The sequence below is a fragment of the Meriones unguiculatus genome, chromosome 11 (genome assembly GCF_030254825.1).
Source record: "Meriones unguiculatus strain TT.TT164.6M chromosome 11, Bangor_MerUng_6.1, whole genome shotgun sequence".
Taxonomy (NCBI): Eukaryota; Metazoa; Chordata; class Mammalia; order Rodentia; family Muridae; genus Meriones; species Meriones unguiculatus.
The window spans coordinates 59072538-59085927 of NC_083359.1; positions in this window are offsets into that span (position 1 = coordinate 59072538).

The window sequence follows — 13390 nt, forward strand, 5'->3', positions numbered from 1 at the left end:
GGTGCTAATGCTCTGTGAGATGCTGGTCGGGATTAGGAGCTTCTACATGTTCTTTGGTCCACTTCGAAATCTGTCAGTAAAGCGATAACTTTGTCCAAGAAAAGATGTGTAAAGTATTTCAAGGACTTTCCAATGTTAGTGTAGATTGAATTATATAATGAAAAGGAGCAGCCTGGAAGTGGGGCTGGTCGGTAGAACTGAAATATCAGACAGTAATTGATTTGACAGCTGTATCTACAGAAAGCTTACTATTTCCCTAGTATTATAAGAGTACCGTACAGCTACATCTCCAGCAACCTTTGGCATTTATCATAATGCTGAAGAGACAGACCTTGAAAATACAAAACAGTGGAAGAAATAAGACTGTTACATCACAATCCTATGTTGCTGTAAACAGTGCTAATTAAAAAAATTGTTTGGCAATCATAGTCGTGTGAACTTAAATTTTTTTGAATATGGTAAAGCAATTAGCAATGATATTTGAGAGCTCAGAACCTGAGGGATGACATTTGAGAGCTAGGAACAAAGGCTTTTCTTTGTAGCCAAATCTGAAAACAATAAAATGCCAAGGAGAGTCTGTTACTGATAGAAAACTTTTCTCTAAGAAAACTTCAAGAACAGCCTAGAAATGAGCACATACAGGTGTCACCAGAGCACTGGCTGCCGTACTCTTTTGCTAAGCATTTTATTAGGTATCATTAGGAATGAAAGGGGCCCCAAGAAAAGTTAGATGAATGATTGGTGGAAGATGGAAGTGGTGGATGGTGTGAACCCCAAACAAGGACCAGAGCTTTGGCACTGCCATTACTGGAGCTCTGTAGGATGATAGCCAGCCGTTTCAACAGGGAAGTAGCCTGCCCTGCAAGGGTCACACACCTATGGCTCTCATTTTGTCTCCAAGATGCGATACCTCTTCTGACAAAGACCCAATCTCAAGCTTTTCAAACAAGACTTTTAGCACCAGCCTGGATACACTGAAACTTCATATTCTGGTGTTTATTTTTCATTTTTAATGGCTATTTCATAGTTTGGGAGCATAATTCAGCCCAAAGTATGCTTGATTTTTCTATAACACTGAACTGTATTTTGTTAAATAGCATATCTGTTTTTGTTCAGATCGTTTTTATGATGAATATTCAAAACTGAAAACCTTATGCTGGGCACCATGCTACATGTTTGTAAGCCCATATTCTGGAGACTGAGCCAGGAGAATTACAATCTCAAAGCCCGAGTAAAAGCCATAATGAGAGGATGACTTAGTGTGTATTTTAGATCAGCCTGGATTATAGAGTGAGCTGCTATCTAAAGCATTGGTTATAAACCTTCCTAATGCTGTGACCCTTTAATACAGTTCTTCATGCTAGGCTGGCCCCCAACCATAAAATCACTTTATTTTCATTGCTACTTCTTAATTGTAATTTGTTACTGCTATGAATCTCAATGTAAATATGTGCTTTTTCCGATGGTCTTATGAGACCCCTATGAAAGGGTTATTCAACCCTAGAGGTTGAGAATCACTCATTAAAAGAAGGGACAAGGTGGGGGAGGGGTAGAAAAAAGAAAAGAAAAAAAATACAAAAACTAAAAGAAACTAGCCATTAAAGATTTTTATTTTATTCTCTGTTCAGGGTTTCTCCAGTGTCTTTTTTTTTTTTTTTTTTTTTTTTTCAATGCAGTTTATTCAGGAACATTGAACAATCCTCAGACCCCGGGGAAAGCCAGCCCACAGCTTAAATAGTCTCTGGGTAGCCAACCCAGGCGTGCCACGGGGGCAATGCAGATAGGTCCACATACATGGAAGCAAGCCAGATCCTCAGCCTTAGCCAAATGTGGAGTTGTTTGTGACAGAGAGCACTCACCATCGGGAAGGTGGAAGGCGGAAACCAGCTCCATCTTTAAGGCATAGCATTCCGCAGCTCTCTACAGTTCCCCCTTTTTGTTTTAGACGCATCAGACAAGAGTAGAGGTCTGATCTCTGATATTAGAAATAAATTGGGACTTTGTACAGATGTTCATTTAGGTGTCATCCACCCAAAGAGCATCAGACCGTCCGATACCTTTTTCTCAGAGGCGGGACCTGGGGCATCAACCCGCATGCAATCAGACATGCTCTTCTCTGGGTCCAAAGCAGCTGACCCTGAGTGCAGTGCTTAGCCTCGCATCCTGAGCGTATCATTTTAGCTTTTTATGGTATCCAACCATGCTTGGGGAGAATGTCCTGCTTCAATGGCTGTAAAGGCCTGAATGATCATGGCTGCATCACACTGTTGTGAGACTCTAATCTTGCACATATACCACAGGCAAACCAAGGAGACCAACACCAGAAGGCCTGCTAACACTCCCATGCCCGCCCATTCCTTCAGATGATTCATGGCTGCAGCAATCCATGTTGATAATCCTGTGGCTAGTCCTGCGTCCACTCCGGTAGAATCTACTGTGACAATGGCCACTCTCAGCTGCTCCATCGTAGTATCGAATTCTCCAGTCCAATTACCTAAAATATAGCGCTTTCTCAGACAACTAGGAATAGCACTTCCTCAAGATCCAGCCATACCACTACTGGGCATATATCCAAAAGAGGCTCAAGTACACAAAAAGGACATTTGCTCAACCATGTTTGTAGCAGCTTTATTTGTAATAGCCAGAAGCTGGAAACAACCCAGATGCCCCTCAACTGAAGAATGGATGCAGAAATTGTGGTACATCTACACAATGGAATATTACTCAGCAATGAAAAATAAGGAAATCATGAAATTTGCAGGTAAATGGTGGGATCTGGAAAGGATCATCCTGAGTGAGTTGTCCCAGAAGCAAAAAGACACACATGGTATATACTCACTCATATAGACATACAACATAGGACAAACCCACTAAAACCTGTGCATCTAAAGAAACTAAGCAAGAGAGAGGACCCTAACTAAAACGTCCAATCCCCATCCAGAAAGGCAAAGAGGATGAACATCAGAAGAAGAAGAAAACAGGAAACAACCTAGGAACCTACCACAGAGGGCCTCTGAAAGCCTCTGCCCTTCAGACTATCAAAGCAGATGCTGAGCCTGATGGGCAACTGTTGGGCAGAGTGAACGGAATTTTAGGTAAGAACTGGGAAATAGTAAGAGCTGGAGAGGACAGGGTCTCCACAAGGAGAGCAACAGAACAAGAAAATTTGAACATAGGGAACTTCCCAGAGACTCATACTCCAACCAAGGACTATTCATGGAGATAACCTAGAACCCCTGCACAGATGTAGCCCAGGGCAGTTCAGAGTCCAATTGGGTTACATAGTAATGTGAAGAGGGACTGCCTCTGACATAATCTGATTGGCCTGCTCTTTGATCTCCTCCCTCTGGGGGGGGGGGGGAGCAGCCTTACCAGGCCACAGTAGAGGACAATACAGCCACTTTTGATGTGAACTGACAGACTAAGATCAGAAAGGAGAGGAGAACCTCCCCTATTAGTGGACTTGGGGAGTGGCATGCAAGCAGAGGGAGGAGGGAGGGTGGGATTGGGATGGGAGGAGGGAGGGGCTTATGGGGGGATGCAGAATGAATAAAGTGTAAATGATGAAAAATTTAAGAAAAAAGGGAAAAAATAATTTAAGAACCTTAAATGACTTTCAAAATTGGAGGAAAACATGGAGTTAGTCAATTGGCATGGAGCACGTCTCGCCCCTGGGGGCAATGGTCTCCTGAACCTACTCAGACCTTGGACACCACCACTGCTAGTTCTAGAACTGATGCAGGATGTTCCAACGAGGGGTTAAGGCTTCTCATAATATTTCCTATAAGCCCACACCTGTTTGTCTATATCCCCCATTTTTATTCATTATTAGCCAGATAGAGCCAAGTAATTGTGGTAATGATACTTGCTTTTTTGCCCAATGCTGTAATGCTAGTAAAGTTAGGTATGCCCTGGTTACTCGCATGCCTCACTGGGTGCCTATGCCCATTGATGCCCCTCACGCTATGACTCTCTTCAGACAGAAAAGGGATCTTGGAACTACAGCCACCATTGTTACTACCATCTCATTGGCGGCTGTTGGAGCTACCACCAGGGCATTAGCCATGAGTCATACTGGGCAGACTGCTCAGACCCTGAATAATCATTTAGCCAATGTAGCTCATGCCTCAGTTGTACATAAAGGAATTAATGCTCAACTAAAAGGAAGCTTGATGGTGTTCAATCAGAGGATTGACCTCTTGCAGGAGCAAATTGATACCCTATGGCAAATCGCTCAACCTGGCTGTCAATGAAAGTATGCTGGACTTTGTGTCACTAGCATACAACATGAGAATTTTTCCTGTGCTGCAAATCTGTCCAGTGTCTTACAAACAACCCAGAGAGTAACCCTGAGCATGTGCTGGTGGTGCAGCTTTAGCAAACTTCCTGAAATGGAGTGGGGCTGACTTGTCTGCCTGTAGCAAAGGGTACAGGGGCTGCATGGAGATTTGGACTTGAGAAAATGTAAATTTCAACTCCCTTTCTAATGATTTTGAGAGAAAATGGGACATTCAAATTCCAGTTTTTCTCCTTTTGGTCCACGTGGCCAAGTAGGCATTTCTCAATGATGTAATGCGACTACACCACTGGTTCCATCTGAAGAGCTGATGGCAGATAGATCTAGCTGGCTCCCCGGTCTCACTAGGGCCTCTCTTTGGTGTGGAGGGCCGGTGGCTTGCCATCTCCCCTAGCATACCAAGAAAATGAGAAAAATGAGAAACTGGAAAATTGAGAACGGTGACATGAACACCAATTTTTGTGTTTTCGTGAGTGCATTAAATAGACGTTACACATGTCCTAAATCTCACTTCACATCAGCACTATATTAAGAAAATAGGGTCTGACCCTAGTTTATCAGGTTTCATAAGGACTGGCTTCTTTGCCTTCCTCTGTGGACTGGAAAGGCTCCCCCTCAGGTGGAGGTGATCAAAGAGCCAGCCCATGAGTTCATGTTAGAGACCATTCCAAAGGGGACCTATCATTGGACTGGGGGAGGGGCATAGGAGAAGAAGAAGGGGGGAGGGTGGGATTGGGAGGTAAGGGGGGAGGGGCTACAGCTGGGATACAAAGTGAATAAACTGTAATTAATTTAAAAAAAGGAAAAAAGAGATCAGTTTAAAATAAAAAAAAAAAGAAAATGGGGTAGTTCAAAACTACTTTCTTTTCCTTATTCAAATAGTAATAGTTTATACTATTTCACTTCTTCATTTCAGTTAAATATCTACTTCATTGGCTACATGTGTGCTTAGAATTTTTTTCTTTGAAGCTTTGAGTGGGTGTAAGAACTCCATAGACTAAGGAGATTCAGGGAAATGAGAAAGTTATATGCATTTCTAAATTTTAAGATGAAGTGTTTTATATTGAGAAGGACTTTCTGTTACTATGCTTAGTCACACAAGGGTGGCCTATCAATAAAGTTAAACACTGACACTCAGGGGTTCTTATTCTATTCTTGGGCACTAGTGTAAGCTTACTATCTACCCCATACGACCCAAGGACTTAGGTGACATCTTTATTCACTGGCTACAGTATACATATATGTATGTATGTAGATAGATAGATAGATAGATAGATAGATAGATTCATATGTATATGAATGAAAGAAATTTAAATGGAGTTACCATATAAAGATAGAGATAATATCCCTAGACATTTCATGCCACCAAGTAAAACCTCCAGTGCCAGGAATGAATTACATCTTTCTGAGTCATTAGTCAAAGGGGTCCCATAAACCATGCAAAGCATCATAGAGTATTGCTAATGCTTTTGTTTACCTCATACAACTTAATGGCAAAGCCCTATTGCTAAAGACAACATTTACTGTGCTATTGAACACAGAGAGTTGAGCTGCTGCCTAACTAGAGGTGTCATCCTTATTTACCCGTATCTACCATACTGGGAGGTACTCTGCATGACATCAGAGGAGAAAGGTAATCATCAATATCACCTAGATACAAACCCTGTGTTCATTTCATCTATGTTTTTTTTTGCAGTGATCTTAACTCAAAAGTTCAATTTCTTGAGAATTAGCATAGTCTTTCAGAATTCCCTTGTTGTTGAATTCTACTTTTATTTTACAGTGGTTTTATAAAGTCCAAACAGTTGCTCTGCTAAATCCAGTTGACACAATTTAGCTCTGAAATTTATTTATTGCTTTTTAGTTTGGAGAACCTACTAGATATGAGAATGGGGCACTGAACCTCTTGCTATTATTGTGGTAGCATTGAGAGACCAAATAATTGAAAATTGTTTTGGGGGCATTAGTTTTGGGTTTGGAGCACAGTCCAGAGTTAAGGCTAGCAAGGTGTAGACATGTCCAGCTACCTGGGAAAGGAACTAGCTTTACCATATTCTTTTCCTGCCTGCTCGAGATACAGTTGCTATGAAACTGGCCCAGGTGGCCAGGCCAGAACTGTTTATAGTCTTGACGCTTAAAGTAAACCAATCATTTCAAAAGTCAATTTCCCTTACCCAATCATGTAATGCCAAGGCATGTAATTCCCTCTTTGCATTTTTTCCCCTTTAAAAACCTTGTTCCCTTTCGATAGCAGGGCTGCATTCCTTTTCTGCTTCTGCAGGAAGTTTTTGCAACTTGTGGCTTGAGCACGTAAACAATAAACCCTCATGTATTTGCAGGGGAGTCAATTCCTGGTGGTCCTTGGAGGTCTTACGAACTAGGCATAACAGCATCTATGTAACCTTTAACACCTTTGAGATTTTTTTTCATGAAATTACTCTTTCCTTTTAGTGAAAAGTTGGATCATATTATTGTGTGGAAAGTGTCATGGGTGTTGATATGATTATAATTCATTTTGGGGGTCAGAAATATTAAGTCAGCATATATTGTGTTAGTTTGTGTTTATTCTGCTTGATATATAGTAAAATCAAAGACATTTGGGTCCATTTAACACGACATTTGAGAGCTAGCTGATGACAACTTACCAACAAGTCTCTAATCCTTGTCCGTGGATCACATGTCATTATTTTGAATACCAGTTAATGCAATGAAGCATAGCTTCTTAAACTGTTGTAGTACAACTAAATATAGTAGTAACAAAATAAATCAGCACTGACAAAAGGTTTATGAATTGGCAACAACCAAAAGTTAATTTAAAAAAAAATCAACTCATAATCAGTTCAATGTGTTTCTGGTCATGATCATAGATATTGTCTCACCCAACTCCGCTGTACTTGATTCTGAACACACAATAAGTTCAACTTCCACTGTGATAGTGTTGCATTGCTCAGTATCAAATAATCCTGCCAGAAACACCATGGTTCAGATTCTCATCATTCTAAATCGTAATTCTAAAATTTTTACTGCATAGGCAATGTTTTTACTCTTATAGAAACATGATTTCAATTATGACAAGCAAAATATATTTCAAAAAAGGAAAATTATGTTTTCCTACTATCATTCCCCAGGGTTTAAGCATTAGATTGTTTATTTTTGAGTTGTGTTAGAATGCTTGATTTTTCAAGGTTTTCATGTGATTTGTTGACTTGAGTTCCATAAGATATTGTTAAATGAATTTTGTCTTGGGACTAGAACAGGAAGTTCTACAATTTCTGAAATATCCCTAAAAATTCTTCTGCTATTTTGTATTATATATTTATGCAAAGTGGCATTCTCAGCCTTGATGAGTATAAAATTAGCATATCTATCAACTTTGAAAAACACTGAAGATACACCATCTAAAGTATCAACGATTTTGTCAAGATGCCTATATAATGTAAAATTTTCTGGGATAAAATGCTACCAGGAGCAGAAATTGTTAATAATAAAAACAATAAGCAAAATAAATTGTTAACAATAATAACAATAAGTTAAAATAATAATAAGCAGCTCTGTCCTAAAACACAGTATTGAATATCAAAACATGGAAGAAAGAGAAGGGTAAGCCTGTGTCCCTGATTTTGAAACTAAGAGTTAATCAAAGCACTTAATCAAAGAGATCTGTTGATCACTTAATTATTTTTCTCATGTTTAGGATACACTTACCATTTAAGCTGTCAATGAAACACATTCATAAATTGCTTTCTAGATCAGAGTGGTGTATTGTTGTATTTGAATTCACTGATGCCTCCTACTTCATATCCACTCTTCCAGTGATATTCCCACTTGCAACTCTATCAAGGGAACTGAAAAAAAATACAAGGGCTTTGAAGCATAAGAGTGAATCTTGGCTGTTCTAACAAATTATTGATTCTCATATGTGCTTCGTAGTGTTGTGTCCTTTAGAATGTCTTTGATTTAAAGTTAACTTCACTCCACCAGCTGTCCTGAAATGATCATTGCTAGAGAATTCCTTTCTGATGGTCAGAAAACAGCAAGTAGGTTGGGAAGGTGACTCATTGGTTAAAAGTGGTTAAGTGCTTTGCAGAGGGCACTGAGTTGCTTCCCAGCACCTACACAGTGACTCACAGCTGAATGTAACTGCTCCAGAAGATCTGAGACCTTCTTCTGGCCTCCAGGGCACGGAGCATGCACGTGGTGCGTTCTGGAAAATACTCATACACTTTTAAAACATTTAAAAGAATAATAGCAAGTGGGTTAATGAATCATTTTATGTTTTGAATATAATATTTAAATATTATTGCCCAGAATTTAGTGACATTTTTCACAAACACCTTAAACCATGATGTATGCTCTGTAGAAACAATAGTGTACACAGAGAAACTCGGAGAGGTTTACAGTCTATTTAAAGGATGATACTGACAGAGCTATGTAGTAGATTGACCATTAGATTTCATAATTTCCTGTGAGCTGTAGAAGATTTCTTGTAAGTTCTGGCATATGCAGCTAAGTGAGTTGGTGGAACTCTCGTTCACTAACACAGTAGAAGAAAAAATTTTTGAGGGTGAATATGAGTTTGATTTTAGAGACAGTAATTCTGTTCATCTTCTTCACCTGTGTGTACATTTACCATATCAATAAAAATCATTGTCTTTAGCTAAAGTTTTCTAATCACACCCTATTCTTTGAAATCAGAAGAATGTCTAATTAACACCTCTCCAATGATTTTTCAAAATGGTCCATGCCCTTTTCCATGCTACTTCAATTGTGATCAGTCCCAAAGATGTCTGTACAGCTGTAATACCATTTCCCCTGCTTTATCATCTTGACATTTATGATAAATTTCTAGGACTCTTCTTCATTTCTGACTTCCTTCTAACCCCCTGGCTATTGTCTACATTTTCTCTCTTCTGGTTCTTTCATGCTCACATGTCAGTTCATTTTAAACACATCTTGATCAAACCAGTACATGAAAGGATTTTGTGGACACGTCCTCACACTGTGAGGAATATGCACATTATTTCCCAGAAAACTGAACTTAGACTACATTATGGCTTGTTCTGAAATCATGCATAGCTCTGCCATTCTATTTAGGCAACCACTCACCTTAATTTTCTATGAAAATTGTAAATATGTATGTATTTTAGATTGCATATTTCAGAGCTGTCACTAGCCAGCCCCCATATGGAACAGCTAAAATGGGAACAGCTATTGTACTGGGCATCTTAGCAGGACAGTAACTGCTCTCGCTGGGAAGGATGCCCATCTAGTCACGGCTGTGTTGACACCTTAACAGGACAATGGGATCTGTTTTCATCTGTGACAAGTGGCATACTTCTTCCCTCTTGTTAGCATTTATGACTTTTACCATATTTTGAGTAATTAGAGTTCAGTAGGAATGCCATAATACTCCAATGTGTCTGATAGGACTGGGAAAAAGAAATGAAGTTGTAGGATACTGGGTGATAAGGGAGAATCACATACCTTCTTTGTTCAAGATAAGTTATGTTTTAAGAGTGTCTGGGCAAGTATAGGAAGTGTGCAAGAGCTGACTGACTCTGAGCACTGATGCAGCCCCTTCTGAGAGTGGAAGTTGTTCACTGAGGTCCCACTCCATTCCACAATCTCAGCATGCACCTCCCCTTTCTCCACAGAGTCATATTCTTGTAAGTGTTCTTTAGTCATTAATAATGATTTTCTTACTTGTTTCCTCTTGAATTATTTTCCATTTGGTCTTAGAGCATTATTTAATCTTAATAAGCACAAACAAAGGATTATTAGCCAGTGAAGTTTTTCTTTTTTTCCACTACGAATTGTGGTGGATATAGGTAGTGACTGATTCAGGTAGGAGCATAAATGTTACATGGCAAGATTAGATTGTAATTTACAGAAACACAAATGCCCTCTGCACAGTATCTTTTTCCCGTAACCTCTGCAAAACACTTAGTATAGTGTTCAGTACACACAACGTAGGAATGTAGTGAGCAAGAGGGTCCAAACTCCAGAATTTACACACAAAAGCTTGAGTAGTGGCATGTCTTATAAACCTAGTGTCAGGGAGGTGGAGACAGGCAGATCTCTGAGGCTCACTGACACGCAAGCTAGCTTCATCCGTAAGTCTCTTGTCCTAGTGAAATTGTCAAGAAATAGATGGATGACTCCTAAGGAAAAACATCTGATATGACTTTCATGCTCACATAATAGCAGAATGGTAAAAAAATACATAGAAGGTAGCATGGTTTAATCAGTTTGTTTCTTGAAACTTCTTAAAATATTTTTATGAATCCCTTAGCAAGGGATTGTGATTTTTTTCTAAGTGGATATGGGCTACAGTGGAAAACTTGAGTCATATTCCTCACCACACTCCAATTTTCATGAAAACTTCAATTTGTTTTCCATTCAAGATTCTTCCCATTTTATGCCTATCCTCTTCGATAATGAAGCTCTGCCTCTTCCAGATTGCCTGACATTTGCAAGTAAAAACAGACTTCCCATTGACTAAAGTTCTCCCAAGGGAGGGGGGGGTTGTCAAACTAAACAAAGCCCCAAAGGCAGAGGTTTCCCTCCCATTTTCCTTCAGGTGTTCCAAGCAGATGCATGGAAGCATGTGGCTTCAAGGGTGTGGCCGTCCTGCACATCAGCTGCTGCTGTGGTGCTGAAAGTCTACTTCTCACGGCGTCTTCCTCTGCTATCCTAGCTAGGACCACCACACACATTACTGATTCACTCCTGGCTGCACACAGACATCTGCCTTTTCTCCTCTCCCTCCCCCGCTACTCCTAAGAATGCCCATCATCGCTCATGTTCAGTTATTAATGTAGCTTGTTACAGGCTTCTCCAGCTGTCCTCAGAATGTATGCTGAATAAGACATGAGGAGGAGTGCCTTAAAGAGCTCCCCATCTAGGCAAGTCATTAGATGAATTAAAGTCAGAAGCCAGAAGAAAAAGAAATCACACGGCTGCCTTTGTTACTTACTTGCACCATGAAGGTGATACGTTTGCACTACTTTATTTCTACTTTATTAGCAATAATCACATACTTTCAGTTTCATATTTCCTACATGCAGATTTTTTCTTCTAAAGGAAGGAATTAAGGAGAGATTTTCCTCGCTTGAGAATTCCATTAACATAAAGTCCTTATAACTGTTATAAAAATGTCTACTTCCTTTATTAAATTCAATCTTTTGCCTTCAATTGTGTACATAGTCTTAGGTCCCCTCTCCTGTGCTCACAGGTTCTACAGTCACGATTTCAACTTGCCACAGATAAAATATTTGAAACACACTGTGCAAACTAAACATGTGCAGATATTTTTCCAACAACACGGAATGACAGCGATCCACAGGCCATTCATAGAGTGTTTTGTTTTTAAATAACTCAGGGATGATTTGGGGTGTATGAAAGGTTATGTATAGGCTATATTTAAATACCTTACAATGTACCTAACAGATTAGTAGATTTAGGTATTTGTGAGCTGATTTCTCTGAGGATACGAAGAAATGATGGTACTATACTCCTGTGTGTATGTGTGTGCATGTAAGTGTGTGCATAGATGACAATGGGTTATCTAATTTTAGGTGATAAGTCGTTTCAGAATCTTGCGTATATCTAAAATCTTAAAGAATTACAAAGTGTGGGGCTACTCATTGCATCCTTCAATATAAATTCAAGTATAACTTATTTAATTGTGTCTCATTTTATGGCACTTCACAGATATTGAAGGTTCTGAAATCTGAAGGATGTGGAGACCTTGTGTACAACAAGGCTACATGTGATGTTCTTCTAACGTTAGCTGCATATAGCTGAAGGTATACTTATATATAATGTATCATATGTACATATGTATTCATGTACATACATTGATTCTTTAGCCACAACTTGTCTACATTCCAGACTACAGTATAGGATGAACACAACTTCTATATATACAGAAAACCAATACATGATGTGACTGAATTTCTTGAGATATTAGCTTTGTTGTAGGCACCTTCAGCCAAACCTGAGTATTTTTATGGTGTGACTGGCGTAAATGTCTCCCTCTTGTACGTGACTGAATCATCAACACATTTTGACAGCCTAGCATCTGATAGAATTTCCCTAGAGGAGGACATTGGGCTGTGACCCCGTGATATGTCTGGTATCAGCGGTTAGTAATAAAAGTAGCAGTTACAGCATCCTTGTGTCTTTTTTTCTGTATGACCTCAATCTAAGTACTTTAACAATATTTTTTATACCTTTATTTTTCATGGAGTTAAAACCAGCGTATCTTTCTCTGGAAATCACCAAGAAAATTTTTGCAGCATAATTACCTAAAATTCAACTGAAAGGTGTTTGTTCATTTAAGCTGTAATTGGGAAATAATTCTTTGCTATGTTAGTGTCCTTTGATTTTTTTGTTGATGCAATAAAACACTGTGACCAAAAACAAGTAAAGGAGGCAAAGGCTTTTTTTTTCTATTTTTATTTTTTACCTTATAGCTTAAAGTCCACCATATCGGCACACTATAGGAGGAACTCAAGGCAAAAGCCTGGTAACAGCAAATGTGCAGAGCTCTTGAGGAGTGCTGCTGTTGGCTCTCTCTCCACGGCTCGCTCAGCTCACTTTCTTTTGTAATCCAGTGGGCAGGATCTTCTCAATCACTATTCAAAAAAAATGTTCCATAGAAATGCTCACAGTCCAATCCAACAGAGGCAATTCCTCAGTTGAGGGTCTCTCTTTCTGGGTAACTCTAGTTTCAAGTTAAGAAAAATCTAACTAGCACAATAAAGTGTTCGTCATAGCAATAAGAAGACTAACTTGTACAGAATGTACATCAGCGCTTCTAGAATAATAAATTACCAAGAATTATTATTCATCGATTACCTCTCAAAGTTAGGCATTGTGAGTATGTTGTTGGTAGAGTAAAACAGAAACCAAGTCATAATTATGTTAGATTATCTCTATGATAATTACTTTTTAGTGATTTTCTATATCTTATACTTTGATAAATTTTTAAATTTCATTGTTTATTTTTTGTAGCAAGCATTAGGATAATCAATACTTTTTATAAGATGAGTGAAAAATAGGTTTGTAAATAATAACCCATTTTGTAGG